At 40.8% G+C, this 23,351-nt stretch overlaps 1 protein-coding gene across 8 annotated transcripts in view; it reads right to left on the reverse strand.

Annotated features, from left to right (window-relative positions):
• SHISAL1 (shisa like 1) overlaps nucleotides 1-23,351 on the reverse strand; it is a 208,813-nt gene that overhangs the window by 65,993 nt on the left and 119,469 nt on the right. For 5 of the 8 annotated variants that reach the window (XR_010466689.1, XM_021296388.2, XM_021296387.2 and 2 more), the window contains exon 1: nucleotides 19,004-19,224. The exons of 1 other annotated variant lie outside the window; for it this stretch is intronic. The gene's annotated coding sequence lies outside the window, so the exon portion shown is untranslated. Of the gene's footprint in view, nucleotides 1-19,003; nucleotides 19,225-19,525; nucleotides 19,929-20,956; nucleotides 21,040-23,351 lie in introns of those variants that run through there. 2 more of the 8 variants (XM_065032822.1, XM_065032811.1) reach the window with 2 other exon arrangements.

Consider the following 23,351-nt stretch of genomic DNA (forward strand, 5'->3'; position numbering starts at 1 on the left):
ATATGCAATATATTGATATGATATTGTCATATATGCGATATGAGACAGTGACATTATGTATGCAATAAGTGACATGAGATACTGATATAAGATGTGATGTGCAATATATATAATGTGTGATGTATACATGATGTATATGATGTGATTTATATGTGATATATGCAATATAGACACGACATATGATGTCTGTGTGATATATGTGATATCTGTGTGATATGTGCCATAGAGACACAACATCCAAGATACACAATATATACAATATGCAAGATAGATATTATGTGTATGATATGTGAGATACATACACACACAATATACAGTGTGATCTATACACACATGGTGTATACAATAGATAGATTATGTGATAGATATATCATACAATATATGTTGTGATATGATATACACAGAATCACAGAATGTTAGGGATTGGAAGGGACCTCAAAAGATCATCTAGTCCAATCCCCTTGCCAGAGCAGGAACACTTAGATGAGGTTACACAGGAAGGTGTCCAGGCAGGTTTTGAATGTCTCCAGAGGAGACACTACAACCTCCCTGGACAGCCTGTTCCAGTGTTCTGTTACCATTACTGAGAAGAAGTTTCTTCTCAAATTTAAGTGGAATCTCTTGTGTTCCAGTTTGAACCCATTACTCCTTGTCCTACCGTTGGTTGTCAAAGAGAAGAGCATGGCTCCATCCTGCTGACACTCACCCTTTACAAGTTTATAAACATTAATGAGGTCATCCCTCAGTCTCCTCCAAGCTAAAGAGACCCAGCTCCCTCAGCCTTTCCTCAGAAGGGAGATGCTACACTCCATCACCTTTGTTGCCCTGTGCTGAACTCTCTCCAGCAGTTCCCTGTCCTTCTTGAACTGAGGGGCCCCAAACTGGACACAATATTCCAGATGTGGTCTCACAAGGGCGGAGTAGAGGGGAAGAAGAACCTCTCTCGATCTACTAACCACCCCGCTTCTAATACACCCCAGGATGCCATTGGCCTTCCTGGCCACAAGGGCACAGTGCTGGCTCATGGTCATCCTGCTGTCCACCAGGACCCCCAGGTCCCTTTCCCCTACACTGCTCTCTAATAGGTCATTCCCCAACTTATACTGGAACCTGGGGTTGTTCCTGCCCAGATGCAAGACTCTACACTTGCCCTTGTTATATTTCATTAAATTTTTTCCCGCCCAACTCTCCAGCCTGTCCAGGTCCCACTGGATGGCAGCACAGCCTTCTGGCGTGTCAGCCACTCCTCCCAGCTCGGTGTCATCAGCTAACTTGCTGATAGTACACTCTATTCCCTCATCCAAGTCATTGATGAATATATTGAATAATACTGGACCCAGTACTGACCCCTGAGGCACTGCACTAGATACAGGCCTCCAACTAGACTCCACCCCAGTGACCACGACTCTCTGGCTTCTTCCCTTCAGCCAGTTCACCGTCCACCTCACTACCCGATTGTCCAGACTGCACTCCCTCAGTTTAGCTGTAAGGATGCTGTGGGAGACTGTGTCAAATGCCTTACAATATATAATGGGACCTTGTCTTTTGAAAGATCCTCATGAGATCAGTCACATTCCACCAGAGTAACCTTTCCTGTTACCTGGACTTTTTGTGTATGTGACAAAGGGCGCAGAACAGGCTTAGAAAAACAGGAACGAGTCAGAACCTTGTGTAGTCCCGACTTTGAATGACCAGCCAAGCAGTGATTTACATTACCATAATGCAAATTGCATATCCAGTATAATAACTTTAGAAATTGGTGAGTTCATGAAACTGTTTCCACTTAATAGCTTGATCTTTCAGATTCTGCCTGAATTAAGCTAGAAATCACAGTACATTGTCTCAAAATGCTAAATGTGATGAACCAGATTTTCAAATCCACTAAATTACATTTTATATCCTATTCCAAGACTGATTGTATCACCTATTAACTATGCTGAAACATAGTACTCTACATAAAATGAAAACAAGAATCTAACATGAGATAGGACAGTAATAAAAATGAACAATGAAAAGTCAGACCAAAACTGCAAAAGCCTCTTAGTAGCAAAGGTTCAGGACTGAAAAGAATGCTGCACATACAAAGCAAGTTTATGCAAAACACAGGCTAGAGTCCAACTGAACAAGTACCTACAGTTAGTAAAAGCACATTTCTTTCAGATGTCTAGGAAAATGCACTTAGCTCAAAACGTTAGCACTTACTACTGTTAACTGGCCTACCAGGTACACAGAAAGTATTTTTGAACACTGTAATGGTTGAATTAGTTTTCTGCCCTAACTAGCCTTTGAAACTAAAACCAGTTGTGCAGAATGAAAATTCAAAGCCTGTTCCAGTTCTTTTAAGAATCAATGCAGCTAAGGAAGGACTGAAGTGAAAACAAAAGGAAGGGTAGTATTTTTTATTTCCATAGTAATCATAATATACTACTTCATCATTTTGTTAAGTCACTTTACAAACTACCTGAAAAGAACAATTCCTTCTACACTAGAAACACTGCCAGTTTTGTTACCCAGCATCTCAGACCGAAATGACTCTGCTAATGCCTGCTTCATTTTAGCCCACATGTATTTAATTGGTACCATGCAACAGGCACCTTTGTGTGATTTTCACCAATTTATATCCCCTTCCCCGAGTCTCACATCTCCAAAGAATTTAAACGTTAATAACCATGACCAATCAATGAGAACAAGGTACAGAATATAAGACACTTTAAATCATTATTAACAAAATATTAATTTACTTATTAGATTAACTAGCAAAACAATGCTGTACATACCTGTGAAGGGACTTATCTGGGATTTCAGCCTTGCTATTGTCAGACAGTACTGAATGCACAAGGCCTGAGTTTTCTGTGCACTAGAGCTCTGCTGTCCCAGCTTGCTTTGCTTGTCCAAAATCAACTTCATCAAAATTATGGACTGAGTATTTATCCAATAATAGATATTAAGAGAGGGATATCAGGAACAAGTCTTCTGTCTAAGATTACATTATCTAAAGTAGAGACTGCCCACTGGCCCATGAGGATGGATTGACTTGCTGTGATCACTGCTCTTGCTTCCCATCTCTCTTGTGGAAAAGGCTGCTGAGCTCCCTGCTTTATCTCTAAAATCAAGTGCACAATGGTATTCCAGGAAGAAAAGCAAACAAAACAAACCACACCAAAATAACACTAGACAAGAAACCTGTCGTCTACTCATTACCTCTAGTAGAAGAGGGGTAACTTAAGCGTTCCTGAGCAGAAATTCCCCTGGCAATTATTTAGAAATTCCTGGGATATGTTTCACCTATCTTTAAGAACCTTCTGCAGCACACAGATCTGTATCTACACTCAGTTCCGTGGAATAGGAAGCAAATCAATATGAACATCTCCATTTGGAAGATAAGGAACGTGCTGCTGACTCCACTGAATAACAACAGGTGGAGAGAACTCCATTGTGCACAAATACGTCCAGTCTGATGAATCACATCCTACCTATTAGCACTGAGCACCAGCTAGGTGTGAGACAGTTTTAGGAAACCTTATTTCTGACAGAAGTTGATTGCCTTTCAGTCAAATCCAGCAGAGAAGGACAACTATAGAACATCCTTAGAGACAAATGAGAAATATTGCACTGACAAGGCACCAGGCTGTAACTACATTATACAACAGAAACTGAGAAAGACCGCTGGAAGATACAGACTTGAACTTCCTTGAAGAAATGATGATGTGTCAAGTGAAGCAAATCCACACATACAACTACTATGCAAAACTTCAAAGAACCCAAACTACTACAAGCAAAAGAAATCTGATACAGAAAGTCACCCATGGACCTATGGTGAACTGATAGCAAGGTAACTTTTTGCTGTATGAAGAACAGATGCAGCAACTACAAGAGGATTATGCGAAAGCATATAAGAATCAGAGCTTGCATAACATGAATGAGAAGCATGTCAGTAACACAATTAATTCAGAAGCATTCTATTTAAGAGTTATATACAGGGTTTTAGAAGATAAAGCAAGATTATCAGCCTGAAATCAAATGGGATGTTTATTACTTTTGTATTTAGCATACAAAAGCTGGCATGGTTAGCCGAATCACAATATCAAAAATTAAAAAAAAAAAAAACAAAACAAAAACAACAAAAAAAAAACCCCACCAAACAACACAAAAACTTCATGTAAAGAAGTTAAATTGAGGTTTAAGAGTACTTTGTTTTCACAATGGGATAGTATAGAATAAAATGCTGAAGTTAATGGATTAAGAAAGGTACAATGCATAGTAATGTAGTGAAGAAGGAATCTCCCATGACTGAGTTTCACCACATTGCTCACTAGACAGCTGCTCCTGTGTATATAAAACTGCTAATGCAGGGTCCAAGGAGGTGTTAACATGGTAAAGGAAGAGACAGAACAGAACTCAAGAAGTTCCAGCACTCTGCATTCTGTGCCTTAAGTCACAGATCACGATAGGAGTCTTTTGTCATATGGCTAATGAAATAACATGCAAAAGCAAAACATGAATGCACATGCAGTATAAAAGGAGGTAGAACATCAGCTGAGAAGAACCAATCAAGCACATAAAAAGAGAATGAGGGGAGAAATTTGAAGAGATGAATTATTCCAAATATTTCCTATACCTTAGGCAGCCCAAGATTATGCCTAAGGCTGTTAGGAAAACAAAATACCTTTATGGTATCCCTTAGGGGAATGTTATCTGTAGATTACTTTCCCAGCAAATAAGGTAATTAAAGCAAAATTATACCTATTTTGATGATGGTTAGTGCTGACAATGCTGATGCTTTAATCTAAAAGAAATAGCAAAAGAGCATGACCAGAAGGTCTAAACAGTCCTGGAAAGAACTAGAATTCCAGAGTAAATCAAAGCAAGAAGATAAATCCCCTAAAAATAACATTAATACAACATTTGGAAATGGAGGCACCTCAAACTGTTCAGGTAACCATAAGGATACCATGACAAAGGGTTGTTGCAAAAATAACTCAGTTTTCTTCAATATCTGATCTGAGCTGTTACTGTTTGTTGTTGATGATGTTCAATTATTATTCTGTCTCCTTGAGATAAACTCATGTGAAGACTAGCTAGATAGTAGTTCCCTTAAGTATCTGTCTCTGTGTGACTCCATGATGAACCCAATTCTTTTGCAACACCAACAACTGAAATTTGCTTTCCCAAAGGGGTAACGATTACCCATACTCTAGCCAAGGTAAAAACACAGAGAGGGAAAAACCCTGAACACTTGATGACTCACTGAAGACATCACTAGCTTACTACATGGGCAAAACTTAAGATTTATAGGGGAAGATCTGACCAGCCTGAAGATTTTTCTTCTTGTTTCTATTTTGTGAGAAGACACATCTTAAGATTGCCTTACACAAGAAAATTAAGAACTGCATCCTCAAGGACACATACTCCAGTTTTAAAGCAGTATGAATAAGCATAGGGAATACAGATCACTTTGAAGGTCGCTTCTGTCAGCACCAAGGTGTCTAATTCCTATTGCCGACCGAGACACTGTATACTGAGCAAAAGCAAGTACCACTTCTGTCTCGGAATCTTTAAATCTGTACAAGAAATAAAGCATAAAGTCATGGTGGGGAACTGCTTCACTGTTGCCAGTTGAGAAAAAACAGAAATCTACAGAACTACAATGGCTGCAGCACACATATCCCATGAATACTGCTGTCAACCAATCAAGTACCTGACCATGCTGTCATCCTGCTATCAAGATCCTGTGTTTCTAAGTTAAGAGATTTCTGGAGGAGATCGGCCTTTATCTCTCTTTTTTCGGTGATTCTAGGTCTCTTTCCTCTCCTTCTTTTCAGCCTGTCTTCTGGAACCAGGTATTCTGCTCCTCCCACTGCTACCCATGATCCTGAAAATTAATAAGGCAGACCTTCCACATTCCTGCTGTCATTACTCCCTCCATAACCTCATTTGGCTATGAGGTTTTGCCAATTAAGTCCTTCAAAGACTCTGTGGCAGAAGGCAAAGAAACACACAGTATGACAAGCTCTGAGACATACATTCCCTTATACTGAGCTGACTCCCTCTTCAGAGCACTCACAGCTTGCCAGAACACTTCCTTGCCTTCACTCAGACATCATTCAAGTAGAATCCATCACTCATGATGCTGAGTAACTGGGGAGATAAAATGATATATGAAATCCATGTCTGCAAACACAAAGTAATGCCAAAAGGAAACTCCCCTCCCTTGCTAGCTTTGCACAGTGGTGGGCTACTGCACCTTAGAAGTAGATATGAAAGCTATAATAAAAATTTTATGCAAGTCAGTTCCACGTAGATGGTGATTTAGCACCCAGTAGCAGAAGAAAGTAGAATTTCAGAAGCTGCTGAGGAAAAAAAGATAACAAAAGAAAAGCTCATTACATCATTGCACTATTCTACAGTTTATCTACATCTCTAGAGCTGGAAAGGAAATGGGTGGGAATGAGAAGGATAATAAGAGATGTAGAATGTTTTCTGTATCAAATATTTAAATAGACTAGGAAGATTCAACCGGGAAGGAATCCCTTAAAAAGTCTATCCAAATGTACAAGTAGCATGGGCAACTTGAATTGGGAACAATCATGCATCACTTCTCATCATACAAGACTTACAATATTAGCAGATAACAGTTCTAAAACAAAAGAAGATGTTTGTTGTTGTGTTTTGTTGTTGTTTTTTTTTTTTTAAACACAGAGCATGCAGTTTAACTGGATTTTTTTCACAACAAAAGCTCACTTATATTTGAAGAATAATTCAATACATTTAATGGATAAAATCATCCACCAACAGCTATTAAAAACAAAACTATGACCTCTAATGCAGAAAGGACTTGTGATACAGATGGCCAGAAGCTGAGAGTGTGTATCTAGGGAAATACATTTGTCCTATAATTACACAACAGGATAACTACTCCAACAAGCATCAAGAGACATGGCAGTAAGCTTAATGGATGTTTAACCTGACCCAAAACATCCACTCTTACATAATTTTTCTGTGTCAGCTGCCCAATCCAAAAGAGCCACACCAAAGGCCAGTCTCATTGACCCATTCCCCATTTCTGCAGAATGCCTGTGCAAAACCAAAGCATTACTTGACAAGAACGGATCATGACTTTGAAGTCACCTTTTGATGACTGCAAAGATCATAGTTTTCTGAAATCTTTTGGTACTAGAAGATGTAGTATAATACTTGGTACTAGAAGCACTCCAGTCTGTCTGAAAGTCTGCTTCTGGGCAAATACAAACAACCATAGCCTCGAGTTCTAATGCTCAGCTACAGTAAGAAGAACTTCACAATTTGAGACTTATAATCCACCCTTCTCTGTGTACTGAATAGTCAACCCAGCTTTGGATCCTTTAAAACCACAAAACATAATGACATACAACTCAGGGTCAGAGCATGCAAGGGAACTCTTCAAACAGACTTTCAAATCTTAAAAGCAGATTCCCATTAAAGGACAAAGCCACTGTACTGACATGTAGTTATTATTGTGTATAGACAACTACCATCTAGGTATTCAACCTAAAATTGCTCTGGACCCTGCACAGGGTACACAGCAGACAAAAGCTTCAGGCGACTGTTGTGTAGTGGTCAGTCTGCCAACTGTGTAGTTTTTAGTCACAGAAGAAAAAGGTCTTCAGAAAAAACAGACTCATTTAAGTCCTTAAGCTGTTTCTAGGAAAACAGCTGATCCCTTTAGTTGTCACAATGAGACAGGAATGAGAATCTTCCTGCAGTATTTTTTAGTAAGAATCTAATATTGTATAGATATTTATGCCTTACTCATATCCTGCTGATCACCTGCGTTTTGAGGATTTTGCTTTCAATTGCAATGTGCTTCATAGGGTGAAAAACGACAAAGGGTTTGTATCCTAGTGAACTTTGGTTTTTGACCGAAAACCGGTACAGCATACCACTAAGAAAACAGAACGTGCAGAAGGAATTTTTGTTTTAATTTTATGTGGTAGGTTACTCCTTCTGTCTTAAAGCAGCATGTTCTTAGGCATTATTTCATTCTTCTAATGTTTGAGATCTGCTGCTAGCTACTCATATAATTACATTTTCAGAGCTCCTTCACTCTTGTGACAGAACAAACTTCAATATTACTTAGGTTCCTGCTTACTTATTTTAAAGCATTGATGTTTCTGCTTAGTCTTGCAAGAAAGCCCTATAATCCCTTTCACAGTGAAAGGAAGGCCAAAGATCGTCATTCCCACAAATTTCAGTTGCATCCATCATCACTCAATGCTTCAAAATTCAGGTTCTGTATTTGTTAAATCACTACATTTTGTTTCATTATTCACTACATTTGTTAGCAGTAGCAAGCCATGCAACACTTGGCTTGCTTTATTTGGTCTGCTTTGCTATTAATAGCTAGGTGTTTCAATTTAGGTTCCCCCCCATCGGCTCCCCAAATTAACAAAACCATTGTATTGATGGATTGTATTCAGCATGGATATAGAAATGACATGTGAGATAGTTCTGCCATAACACCCAACATGTATCCATCAAAAATATTTTTACATTTCATATTAACAGCACTTTTTGAAATTGCATAGAAGTTTATGATTCTATGAAAAGCATAGCCAGCATGGGCTTAAGAACTGAAGACACCAAGTTCCTTGAGGACCATGTCTTAACTTTGTTTTCAAGAAACTGACATGTGTAATTTACTCCCTTAAAACAAGCTTTGGCACTTCTTTAGTGGTTTCCTGAACTCTGTGAGTCTCTGGCTTTTCAGTCATGGAAAATGCTCTTATGCAAGATGACAGGACTTCTCTTCCATGAAAGTGGACTTACAACAATAAGGACTCTGGAAACAAACTGACCATGTCATGTCCTCTGCATGTCAATTCACAGGAAAACTCATGTTCTTTTGAGGGGTTGTTCTGTGCCAGATGCATATTATCCAATAAGGCTATGCAACTGACTGGGTTTTTTTTGTTGTTTTGCCAGCTGAATTGCAAAAAGATAGAAAAGATGCCCATGTTTACATGGGATGAACATTTGTTTGGTTTTGATGCCTGAAACGAAACCAGCGGAATGTTTACTTTATACCAGGCAGAAAGGAAAAGGAAAAAGCAAAGGCAAGAGGTATTAGGCTCATGAAACACCCGAACTTTATTACCCCAGCCCATGCCATCAGTATACTACAGAAACACAATCAGTCCTAACTTTAGTAATTAAAATAAAACATAAGAGTCCTATTACTCTCCATTATATGCCTGCCTAGGCCAGCCTAAAGAGGGATACATGACGGACAAGGCAGACTGAACAGAAAAGAAAGAACAAGTTCAGAAACTAAGGGAAGAGAAATCTCAGCTTTGATCGTGAAGAGTGACAGCACTACAGTTTCATTCACATCATTTTTTACAGGGCTTTTAATTTTTAACTACTATGCAGAAGGTTGCAAAAACAATGCTTGCTTTTAAAGCCTAATTATCAAAACAGACACCAACGTAAATAGATCCTGCTTAAGAAGGCGCTGACTTCCTTGAGAATGTTGCTCCTCTTTTACCTTTCTTTACAAAGCACCTAGCACCAAATCTTGACTAGGGCTTACTGTGAGAAAGAGGCAGCACGCCTGTGTTGTTGAAGCTCTTGTTTAGTGTTTTAAAGTTGGACTGTAATTACCATTGATTTGAGATTATTGGATTAAATTTTATACTTCAGAGAAGAATAAAAGACAGAAAGAATCTCTTAAATGTTTAAAACTCCAAAGCCTTGTGCAGTAAATTTAGAAATTCACTGCAGTAAATTTAGAAAGATGTTACTGATGCCCAACAGGTAAAGTATCAATTTATTTTTCCTAGCAGTTCTGTATCATTTGGACTCATGTTCATGCTACTGCCTATCTTCCACTGCAGTCCAAACTCAGAAGATTTAAGGAGAAAATGGGTGGAGTTAGAAAATAGTTGTAAGGGTTACAAGCTCTGGACCAAAATTTGCCATAAGCATTAACCTTGTTGCACCCCTCATATTAAAACTGAGCCATCAGACCAATTACAGAAGTATAAATTGAACATGTTATGCAAATTAATTTTAACAAGACCTATGCATGTGGATACATATTCATTTCTCTCGTGTATAATCAATTCTAGGAAAAAAAAAATGGAAGCAGTCTTTGGACTATGGCCTTAGGGCTTAAATGACTAATGATGGGTAGAACTTTCTCATAGTAACATATTCTTCACAGAGAAAGAAGATAGAGACTGTCTAACAATGATAATTAATGGACTGAACAGCTCAGTGCTAAGAATGACCCAAAGTGCAGGAAGCTAAAAATGAAGAGTAGAAAGGCAAAGAAATATTATTCCTGTCAATTATCTTCCTAATAAATTTCACATTGTTATATTTAGATAACTAGTCAGGAGTGCATCCCGATTCCTACAGAGGAGACTCAGCGAGGGTTCACTTACACAATAGCATCCCTCAGACACACGGGGCTTGATCCTGCTTCCATGCAAATAAAAAGGAATTTGCCCATCGACTTATACAAGTAGAATCCATGTTTTGAAAACCATTACTTCATATTAAGGAAAGAGCGCTGTTCAATAACTCTTCACCTGTGCTCTTCTACTCTGTAATAAATGCGAATCATTTCTTTGCTGTAAAATAAGCTTTAATTTTTAAATATAATTCTATGTGTGAGACTCCTAAAAAGTTATTATCATCAATGTGTGACATGAGCTGGTTTCTTGTGTAAAATTATATACATCAAGGGAGCTGCTTTTGATTGACATTAGTCAAGAGACAAACAGTGAAGCTCACCCCGAGTGAAAAAGGAACAGAAACGTGAAGAAGTTAAGGGTGACTGAGCCTGATCTTTGCAGCAAAGACACTGACCGCACAGTGATTCATACACCCTGCTGCTCTTCTAGTAATAGAACAACTTGAAGAATGTCACAAATCACAGACCAGAAGTAGAAGAGCACCAAGCCCACAGAATCCTTTCTATTTGCCACCAGTCCTTGAAGGGCTATGGGACAGGATGAGGCTCAGTTATCACTGCGCTGGCTAACGCCCCTGCACTAGAGCAATGTCTCTGTGGCCAGCTACATGGCTATTGAGTTATTTCACGTAGAAACTCACAGATTTGCCCAAACACAGACAAGGGAGGCTGCAACACAAAGTAATAATTAACAGTCTCCAACTTGTGTGTATAGAATCTCTTTACAAAGTTGGCTTCAGTGATTGTTTGTTTTCTGGCTAGATTCCAGATTTCTAAATCCCTGCCAATAGTATTTCTAAAAATGAAAATTTAGCAATATATTAGTCAAGGAAATGCTGCCACATCACAAGGATTTACAACAGGATCACAATTAATTACTCTTTAAACTCCACACAATCAAAAAAAGATAAACAAGCATGATTATACTCAACTTGATTCATAAAAATGGTTTCAATATTGAGAAAGGCCACTCACTGATTTCTCTCATGACTTCTCAGTTCTAGCCCAATCCATCAAGTGAGCAACTCTTCCAAGAAGCCAGACATGCAACCAGTGTTTTCTCCAGGTCAGTGTTGCTGCACCACGTATCTAATAACGGGATTATAACTGCTGGTGTAACCCATGATATTTAGAAGAATGAGTCTTAATTTTTTTTCCCCATGAAACAGCAATAAAGACCATCCTATGAAAATGTTGTTCAGGTTCCATTCACACATGCTTAACGTTTCCCTCATTTTGGAGAGTATTAAGTTCTTCATGACCATAAAAGTTCAGACTAACACCCTTTCTGGCTATAGTCTTATGTTTTCATTTACAGCTTTCAAGTAAATCAGTCAAACATCTTTGTATTCAAGTTCTGTATTTTGGGATATGTTGTATCTTTACAATATAAAATTTTTCTATAATCTTGGCAATTTTCTGTCCAAATGACCTGCCATGGTTGTATTGAGAAAATAAGACAGGAACAAAGAACCCAACCTTAACTGTGTAAGACAATCCCAAGATCCAGCACCCTGGATTTTAATGCATATTGAACATTCATATTTGTCAGTCAAGATAAAGTGTCTGAAGTAGTCACAATTGCCTTGGAAAAGTTTACCTCTAAAATTTTGGCTACGTTTTTGAATGTTAAAATACAAATTACCTGGGAAGGGACATAACAGGAAAGCATGTCAGTCACATGCTTTACAAGACAAAAAAAAATTTTTTTGCTTTTCTTTTTACAAGTGTTAGGAATTGTTGGACAGGAGAGTAGGTGAAGAAGAATTTAATAAATGTTGATGCTGTTAGGACACTACAGGGAAAACATGCAATCTCCCAAATGTTCACCACAAAAAACAAAATGGTCAAAGACAAGTGATAACCATGCTTCACCTGGTATTCAGAGAAAATGGTATTCTGACTAACACAAGCTGAAAATAGTGTGAAAAAGTAGTTCTGGAGCTCTAATGTTTGGGAATGCATTGCAAATGGCAAACACTCTCCCTATATGACTCAAGTGGCTACATTCCCACCACTTCCTCGAACCTTGACAAGTTTATTTGGGCAGAGCAATGGCTTTCTAGTGGCAAAATTAGTGGAATACAGGGATTTCAGAAAGCAAGCAAAAAACTGCAGATACCTGTGAGCTACATTTTGCAAACCCTTACTTCCAACAGGCTCTAGGTACTTCATTTCAACCCCTCTTAAAGAAAAAGCCTGTAACTGAAAAGGTTTCTCTGTTAAGTGAAACATTGCAATGTCAGTAAGATCAGGGACAAGGTGGAGAGAAAAAAAAAATATCCAAAGGAAGAAGGGGAAAAAAAAGTTTTAGTTAGGGAACTAGTCTTAGCAATGTGTAACAACTCAAAGCAGCAGAATCGCAGTCCAAAGTTTTCCGTGGTAACTTCCAACAGTCTCCACATCAATGTGGAAAGGGCCTTTTGCTTCTTCAGGTGAACTGAAATCCCACTGCCTGTTCTGCTTGTCATGGTAAATCCTCTGTGTAACAGCTATTATGTCACACTTCACTGCTTCTAGAATTCCATTCCAGAAAAAAATCCAAGGGGCCTGAATCATGTCTATTAGAATAAGTAGGATTTCATTAGTAATATGATCAAGCCTCATTTGTTTCTCGGGGCAGAATGCGAGCTGGTAATCCTCCACAGTCCTGCCAGGAATGCCCTGAGATTTGTTGTTTGCACTGCTTGGTCTGCAAGCATGTAAATGTTAAGAGCTTTGAAGCCTCGAACAATGTTCCGTGTAATGTTATAATCTGATTCTTTATTAGGAAGTTTCTTTCTAGCTACTGAAGTATGTTTAGGAACACATCTTGTTCCTATGGAAATCAGTGAGAATTCTGCCCTTGACTCCAAATAGAGCAAGAACAGACTCCCTGTCTGCAAGAGACAGCCCAGCATAAAGTGACAAAATTGGGTGGGCCTGCTAAGCTTCACTAGTGTGAAAAGGTCAGCTACATATCAAGAGACTCAAAAGGAGAAGCAAGCAGGCTGTTCCTGGGACTGCTGCACATGCCGAGGCCGGGGAGGAACATCACAAATCTGCACCTTGGCTTCCACCCCGCACAGCCAGCCAGACCTGCCAGCTGCTGTGCTCAGAACACACCTCCTGCAAGTGGAACAGCCTGGGCAAACCAGGCCTACCATAAAAACAATGCTGTATTACGTCAGCTGAAAAGGCAGTTCAGAAGCAGGATTTAATGGCTGAGATGCCACCTGAACTCACCTAAGTACTCAGTTGCTCCTCTCTGGAGGCATTCTGTATTGACAGAGAGTACTGAGCCATAAGTGGGAAGTATACTATCTGATTTTCCTGCTGTGCATTTATTTCCTGGGGGTTGGGTGTTCACGAGGATGAAGCCAGGCTCTTCTCGATGACAACCAATGACAGGACAAGCAGAAATGGATGCAAACTGGAACATAGGAGGTTCCATTTAAATTTGAGAAGAAAGTTCTTCTCAGTGAGGGTGCCAGAGCACTGGAACAGGCTGCCCAGGGAGGTTGTGGAGTCTCCTTCTGTGGAGACATTCAAAACCCACCTGGACATGTTCCTGTGCGACCTCATCCAGGTGTTCCTGCTCCAGTGGGGGGATTTGAACAGATGATCTTTTGAGGTCCCTTCCAATCCCTAACATTCTGTGATTCTGTTTTGGTGAGTGCTATATGCGCATCTGGGGTACCAATCAAAGCAGAAATCTATCTTCTGCCCTATGAACTGCTATCAGATAGATTTGCCTATGTTTTTCCAGTTTTCAGAAAGAAAATTAAACAAAAAAAAAATATTTTTTTCCTCCAGTGCTTTAAATGTGAACTGTTCCAAAGACTGCACTTTGCTTAGATTTTCAAGGATTCTCCTGAGATCAGAGGCTTCTTAAGTCTACTGGATATTATCCAGATGCTGGAGCAAAGATACGATATGGCAAAGACAAACGGTTCGCCATGTGTTTTTTGCCTCTAGACACTAGTCATCTTCTTTGAATTAGAATTACACCACCGATATTTCCCATCACCAGTGGATGAACTCTACAACCGAGGCAAAGGCACAGAAATAATGAAGACTACATACTGCAGAAACTATAGAGGCCAGCAAATAGCTCCGTCTTTGTTTTCACAGCCTTTGAAACTAATCCTTTTGTTTGGTGTTTCTGAAACAGTAAGGCAGTCTGGTCTGCTCGCTCTCAGATTTGATCTACTCTAACATCTGTGACTTGGCTTCTGCTCTTACTGGGCTTCTGGTGACTATTAACACCACTAACAGTTACTACCCAGTTCACCAGTATCTGAGTAACTCTTTTGTGATGCCTGTCTTCACTGAATACCATATTGCCTCCTGAATTTTAAAGTCCCTACAAAAACTTCCATGCATTTTATTCCTTCATGCAGGAGGCCACACCATGTTCAGTGGGACTCTGTGAGAAGGAAGGTTTACTTTGCTCCTCTGACTTTCTATAGTCCATATTGCAGTGATGTGTAAACTGATCACTGACTGAGCTCTACAACTACTGAACTCCATTATTGGTTTGAGCAATAAAAAGATTTGGAAGTAACTTTAATTTTGAAGTAATTTGAGCTGATGTCTCTTTTCATCTGTTTTGTAAGTAGAAAACACACCCAGGTCCAAAACTTTCAAAGTTACTAGAGAGTTTGTGCATGTCAACTTTCAGGTTTGCAACATCAGGCATTAGAGACCTGGTGGAATCTTCCCTCCAGAATATATTTTTTAAACATATTTCTATGGGTTGTTTCAAATTTGGGCCTTAAAATTCCAAGTCATTTTGAAATAATTGTACAGAGTTCATTAAAAATGCAGCAAGTAAATGAAAGGTCGGGAAGGAGCTTTTCTACATATTCATATTTAGTGACCTTACCCTTAAGAAGAATAAAATAACCAAACCAGAAGAGTTTTACTTCACCTTCCATTGGTATGTGAAAACACATTATTTGTTGTATCTTAGTTTTGACAGCTAAATTCCAAAGAAAGAAGTAAATCTACCATATATAACAGAAAATAGATCACTTTAAAAGTCAGTTTTTAATCTGTAAACCTTTCATAGGAAATAACTCTGCCTTAATTTAAAAACCTGTTTTATCAGAAGGCATCAGTATCAACTAGCATAGTGATTTTGAAAAGACCAAACAAAGAGACATAGTTGAACCAAGTAAATAATATTTTGAAGTGTAAATGTTTTGTAGTAGTTTACGAAGAACATAATTAACCTCCCAACTGCAACAATATGGAAACAGCTCTCATACCTTTCTAACATCATTACTTCTGTCAAACGAAGTTGTGTGTTTTATAAGCTCAAGAAGTTCACAAGGATACTTATCTGCCTTTCTCCCTCCTAAAAAACACCGGGGAGAAGGGGGTGGGGGAGGAAATTAAGATTTTTTTTTTTTTTTTTTATCTTTAGTGTCGGTTTCAGACTTATGATACCCTTGCCACTGATATGCATATTTTAAATTAATGATTGCCTTATTTTTACATCCAGAAAACTAGTACATTCAACCTTACAGCAAACACAGGTGAAAAAGCATGAATGAGCCACTATTTACTCCCTAGTCCTTGGAGGACAGACCTGTGAACTTTTTATCTGAAAGCTATTTTCTTCAAATATATTTAGCAAAAAGGAATTTTAAGGAACTAGTACTAGAAACAATTCCTCCACTACACTTTCACACTGATCTGCAACAATCCTACTGCCTCTCAGATAGTAATTATTCATCATGCAAAGACCATGGTGACTGATAACAGGAAAAATGTTGGCTATCATCTCCTGTTATTGTACTGCGGTAACGTGTTGCTGCTCCAACAGAGAAATATGCCCATAACAAGATTCGACAGTGAAGATCCTACACTCCAAATAAGCCAGACTGAATGATAAATAGGGGCAGGACGACTAGGGAAAATATCAAATACTGGTCTGGTGCCTTTCTCACCAAAGCCATTGAGAGACTTTTAATAACAGAGATACAAACAATAACAAGTTTATTTCCACATGCCAACAAAATTTCAGCAATATCTGGCTTGAGCAGTATGTGTAGCTTGAATATGAACACCATTAGAAGCATCTGTTTATGAAAACCAGCATACCTCCAAGATATTTTTGTATAATACTGAGTAAAATACAACACAAACCAATATCAAAATCCATACACATGAATTTAGCCTTCACACTTTTTTCCTGCTCCCTCAAACAGAACACCTTTATCAGTGACAGCTCATATACTCAGTTGTATTCTTTCAATCTTAAGTGGTTATTGTTCTGAAAAATAACTACAAAAGCAATATAGGCTTCTTATGAATTATCTTTCTCACTGCCCTGTTATCAATCCTCAAAAATAAAATGAAGATTTTTTTTTTTTCTCTCATGACAATTAGGATCTGAGAATTGAACTGATGTCCTTACTATCACCAGTAATAAAAGACTGACCTTTGAAGAGCATGTAAAGCACAAAGTAATAGCTAGATAACTTTCTCTCTACCTGTACTGACTGTGCAGCACTAAGTAGTAAAAATTTAAGAGTTAAGTATGGAAATTTAAGTCAGTGGCATCCAAAGGAGATGAGATGCTGACTAAGAAGTCACTTCGTCGTCTTCCTCTCTCTTCATGAGACTCATAAAGTTACTTCACTGGTAAGTAAGGATGCTTGAAGTGAAATTTGCCTACCGATTTTAGAGAACACGAATGCATCTTGAATGAGCATACCTTTTAGCACTTTGCTTAACTAATCTGAGGACAGACTCTTCACAGTAGAAAAGATATACTTATTTTATTGCAGATATATTTTATTCACTTAAAAGGAGCATTTCAAGAAAGAATAAAAATGTACACTTCTTACTAAATTCCCCTACTATTATAACTTACTGCTCATGTAATCTAAAATGGTTTTAACTCAACATCACTCAGGTAGTATTTTGATTTAGAACTGTATATTCTAAAATATTTCCTACACACATGCTTCCCATGCTTCCCAACATAACCCTACATGCTAAAATGTTTCTTGGAAAACAATGAAAATTGGTAGAACACTTTCAGATGTTTAACTTGACATATAGTTAAAAGTGTGTGCTTGCTTACTTCTTCACTTGAAAAAAGCATTTAAGTCTCTCAGGCTGCAATGCTAAGACAAGTGATTGAGACTGTAAATCAGTTTTACAGCCTTTTCTTTACTTCTTGCTGAATGTATACTCTTCATCACAGTATATATTCCTACAAATTTAAGACTGATAGGGAGTCACATTTTTACCTGTCTGATGAAGTTAACCCAGGAAAGCAGTAACTGGTAATTAGCATAAATGGGATGATTACACATATTTTGAAAAGCTAACATGACTGTACAGTGTTAAATAAAGACTGAAACAAAAAAGGGGGATTTTCATCTGTATCATTAAAGCAATGTATGACATGTTTACTTCTCATAACAGAAAACAATATATTAAGTTTTAGCAGTACTCCATCTTAGATAAATGTTTTGCTTGATTAGCTCAGAGCACTTCAGAGGTACAAGTGGGCAACATTCCCTTTTGTTGAGACACAATGGAATATAAAGAAGTTAAGAAACCTGTCAAGGTCACACCACCAGAAGGTGACAAAGTTACACAATAAGTCTCTCTTGATGCCCAGCTCTGCTGTAGCAACAAACCTACAGAGACCGCAATACCACACCTCTCAAAGGGTTCTGTGCTACTAAACGATATACAAAGATAACAAATGTCACACCTTTCAGCACTAACACGTCTAAGAAGTACTTTGAACAAGGGACAAGTCAAACCATATCTTAGTCTGAGCTTTATTGCTAAAGGAGGTAAGGCAGGAAAACAACTACTAAGAAATCTTGTATAACTCAGACACCTGCTTAGTCCCATCCATGTATCATTAAGGCTGGGACAATAACTGAGCGTTAGAAGAACTCTGAATAGGTGCTACAGGGTAACGCAGGTTTTATTTGCTTATTTTTCTCCTCAGTGATAAAAGACAACACTAGTACGAACAGGCTTCATGAAAATTTTAAAATAAAATAAAATAAAAATCGGGCAAAGAGATAACCCGGAAGACTCAGAGGGGTCCTGTTGTCATGGTAACAAGTCACCACTAATGAGCTTTGTAAGACATGAGTGATTAATATCCGAGTCCTGTAAATAAATACAGATTCAAATCCCAAACACACACATTACAAACCTACTGCCAGCAGCCTAGATAATGGGCAAACAAACAAGACAGCCATCCCGCAGCTTGCGCTCTGCACCGGGTCCCTGAACCGCGCTGTTTATACCGCCTTGGCTTCAGAGAGGCACACAAAGTTTCTGAAAGGCGAGCTGCCGCCCGGCTGCGCAGAAGACAGGCGGCGGCCGCCCAGCCCAACGCGGGCCGGGCCGGCGCCGCTGCTCCGCCGCTACGCTCCCGGTCGGCGAGGCCGCAGCAGCGCTGCCGGGAACCGGGACTCAGCGCTCACAGGTTTCCTCTTGGGTAGCGCCCGGGAGCGAACACAGAAGCGCGATCCGCGACCTCCCCGCCCTCCGCAAGTCCCATACGAACCAACCCCTAACCTTGCGCTAAGTCGCTCTAGGGGCACAGCCACTTTTCCCAGCAGTTGCGCGGCGAAGCCCCGAAGGAAAACGCCGCTCACGCGGAGCGGAGGACAGTAACGGCGCCCGGGTCGGCAGCACCATCAGCCTCAGGGAGCGGCGGTGCTTCACTGAGGGGCGAGGCGCCGGTGCTCAGGAGCCGCCACCTCCTTTTGCAGCTCTCCTATCCCCGCCTGCTTCCCCACCTTCTCCTTTCCTCCCCCCGCCTCCGCTCCAACCAGCTGCTCTCCCTCCACCTGGGGCCGGCTTTCCAGGTGCCTCCCTACTCCCACGCACGTCCTCTCTACAACAGATGAAGCGCAGGAGCGGGCGCGCCACCTCTCCCCGCACCGGCTGCCGGCTCCACTGTCCCGCACACAAACTTCCCCACCTGAGCACCCGGTACTTCTTTCCTGCTACGGGACTGCTTGGCTGAGGGCACTGCTGCACGGAGCCCTGCCCCGACTCGGGGAAGGGTAGAGCCGCCCGGAGGTGGCCGCTCACCTCAAGAAAGCCCAGCGGTGTCTTCGGGGGGGTGGGTGGTAGATGCAGCACCGGCGGCTGCCGCGGCATCACGGATGGAGATGAAACCTAGCGGGTGTGCCCCATGCCCTCCTCCTCCTGCGGGGCTCGCTGAGGAGAGACGCACTGCTCGCCCGCTGCCGGCACCGGCTGCCCTGCTGAGGAGCTGGGCGGCCAAGGCGCTTCTGCGGCTGCCTGTGGCCGCCCCCCGCCCCTCTGCGGGAGGGAGCGCGCTGAGGGGCAAGAGGCTGGGGCGGTCAATTATCAGCAGGTCAGGTGCGTGCGGTGCCGCTCTCCGATGCCCTCGAGGCTGCTTGCCCTGGTGAAGTTAGTCTCTGTTACCAGCGAACGGGCGGCTCGGCCTCTCTCATGGGAGCCAGGCGGCGAGAGCGCGGCGGCTTCCCCAAGCCCAGCTCTCCCCGCCCGGCCGGCGCCCTCGGGCGGGCAGCAGCCACGCTGTTGCCCCTGCCCGGCTCCTAAACGGGCAGCGCCCCTAGCCACACTTCCCTGCCCCCCCTCCTCCGGGCTCATTACGAGGAGGCCGGGGATTAAGTGTACTTTCAATGTTAAGAGCATTACGTTAATAAATCGTGGTTCGGTGATTTAAAATTACTCTGGGAGCATTCGGCAGCTCGGTAAGAAAGCAATTCCCTCCGGGGACATTTTGATCGGAGGGACCAACGCCTGGGCGCCGCGTCCTCCTGTGGCTCCGGTGCCGCTTGCCCGCTCGGGGGCCGGCAGAGCCGCAGCAAAAAGTCTACTTGGGATTCGTTAGGAAAACGCGTTGTAAGAGAGTTGCCGGGACTGGCATCTGTCCGAAGCGGCGGCCCTGCCCTCCGCACCTGTGCACGGGGTATGGGCCGTGTGGCAGCGAGCAGCCGTGGGCACCGGCACCGGGCAGGACGAGCGCAAGGGGAACGGGCTGCCCGGGTGTGTGGAGGCACCGGCGCAGCATCTCCTGGGAGCAGCGTGACGCAGGCACCAGCCTGGTACCGCTGCTGGCAAACCGCAGCCTTTGCTCGGCGACTGCGTAAGAGTTTGAGTCCTACGTCTCGCAGTGAATTAAAATAGCTGAGGCTCAGGCAGGGTCTATCTGCTAAGCAGGAGTTAAGGCACGTATCTTACAGCAGTCGAAACCTGTGAAACCTGGGGCTTTCATTATTTTATTATTATTATTATTATTATTATTATTATTATTATTATTATTATTATTATTATTATTTTACACTGTGACTCCAGCAGATGCGCAGGCAGAGCAGCATGAGCCCCCCTGGCTTCACACGCAGGGGAGATTCAACAGCACATCTGCATAGCCAGGATGCCCTTGCTGCTGCCACAGCAGAACCCATCACCCTCAGACAAAAACTAAAGCAACTCCAAGAGAGGAAGATAGACACTGATTTACGAGCTTACTTTTCTCAAGATGGCTAGAGTTTCCTCTTCTCTCCATTCCTCCTCTCATGCCACAGCTCCATAGTTCATCAGGTGGCTGTGACCTAGGAGAAGGAGACTGCTCTAAATCACTGTCTATAAATGATTTCAAATTATGATAAAACCTACTTTTCATTTACATTTTAATGTGTAAATCGTGCAAAGCAGGGAGCTCCACAGACACTGTTGCAAGAGTAATGACTCATGCTCACCACATGTGCATTATTTACTGTTTGGAGATGGAGCTATGTTTAAATTAGGCCGCTTGATAGCATAATCTGGATGTTCTAAACTGCTTCCCATAATTCTAAATATAATTATGATCTGGAGGACGTAAAGCATAATTTTTTAACCCTAGTCTCTCTCCCTGCCATGTTATAATTCATATTTTTGCATGAAACATGTTTTGAATATTCAAGCAGGTGAAGTACACTTTCTACACAGGTATTCCACATGGAAAGGAGCAATTGCAGATGCACTTCTCAGACCAGGCAAGAATATAAACCATGACTTTCTTCACATTAGCAAGTTTAGTCAGTTGTTTAAAAACTGTTGAGTTGAACCATTTCAAACAGAAATCAAGGTCCCCTGTCAGCTTGTGCCAATTTCTCATAGTAGGATGTCTCATTACACAGCCACATAAAACTAGGCTACACTGTCCCATTGGGACTAATTCTGTTACAGATAGCAAACAGAACTTCTTATAACTAAGTGTGCTGCTGTTATTTTTTCATAAAATAATTACAGAGTACAGGAATGGTAGACCACCAGTTCATCTGTCTGTTTTTTTTATTACCTTTCTGTAATATTGTTGATCCCTCAACTTCACTAAAACCTGAAAAGGACAAAGGCAGTAAGCTGTTCTAGTCCCTTCTTTTTTTTTTTTAATTTTTTTCTTATTTTTTTTTAAGCCATTCATGTGAGGTACTTGGGCTTCAGCCACTCCTTTTTTTTTTTTTTTTTTTTTCTGGGCTTCTCTATTAGAGTGACACACTCCCATCTATTTCATTTTCATGAGTGACCAAAGGAAAAGCTATGGCCAGATTCTCCTTTAAATATGACACAAATGGTTCTGTATTGCTCATGCCTGTTTCCTGAGGAGCAGACGTTTTTGAGTGGGTATATGTGAGAGGGGAAACAGCAGGAGGGAGGGTGTTTATTTTTGTTCGACACTTTTTGGAGGAGAGAAAGAAATGCTGGACTTTCACTGGTTTGAGTTTTCAATTGGTTTTTGGTCAGATCCCAAACCCACAGGGCTGAAATGCAACAAACAGTAATAGGAAGTGCAAATTAGGACAAGAAATGAAAATTAAATCCTGATCAGTGATTCTGCCATCCCATGCTAATGCCAGGTGCAGCAACCAAATGCCTGTGTCCCAACAGCCTCATCATCATCTGCTTGATGTTGTATGGTTCTTCTGCAGTAAATATCAAATAAAACCAATTTTATATTTTTGATAGTTAGTAGACACTTCTTATTTTTATATAGCTGCAAGACTTCCTGCTGTAGCACTCCTGTCTCATATAATAAAAGCTGTTTAAAATCATTACTTCTATCACTGTATAAACTTCCAAGTACATACCTTGGTATGGAGAATGACACTGAACAGAATATAAGTGATTTATCTATCACTCCTGCCTAAATCAGTGCTGAAACTGGTATTAGGACTGGGTCTTCTGAGTATGGCAGTGTTCCTGATTAAGCCTATACTACTTCAAGGTTTCAAATTTAAAGTTGTACATAAAAATACAAAAGATGGTTAGAATCCAGGCAGTGATTGCTTGTGTGATTGTGGTACAAAGAAACCTTGAATGGGAATCTCATTTGGACCTTGGAATGACATCACAGTAAATTATATAATCATGAAAAATAACATAGAGCCACTATTCAAAGATTCATTTTTCCCCTCTGAAGTTAGAGGAAAGCACTATTTTAAAGCTCACATCATCTGAACAGCTAATTTACTGTTTTAGCCAATTATGGGCCAGCTCTGCTGGCTCACATAAATTACTGCTCACACGGAAAGTCCCACTGAGTTCAGTAAGGACAAGATCACACCCTCACACCCTCAGCTTTGCAGTGCAGAACTCTGTGCTGAAGCAGTCATGTCAGAGGCTAAATGCTGTAATGATTTGCATGGATGAGTTATGCATAAAGATAAGCATATGTGTAAGCCTTTGTGGGACTGACCCCAAATTTCTCAGGTTTTCGCCACTAAGGATTGTGCTTTGCCAAAGCCAACAAGGCTGTATTGTTCCATCCTTGGAATTCCAGGCACTTTTACTCTCTGTGTAACTGTTAACATACACACAGCTTTTTTTCCTAGGCCATGTCAGGAAATCTTAATAATGCATTATGAGCACAGAAGTACAGCAC

This window comes from Columba livia, chromosome 1, assembly GCF_036013475.1.
Source record: "Columba livia isolate bColLiv1 breed racing homer chromosome 1, bColLiv1.pat.W.v2, whole genome shotgun sequence".
Taxonomy (NCBI): domain Eukaryota; kingdom Metazoa; phylum Chordata; class Aves; order Columbiformes; family Columbidae; genus Columba; species Columba livia.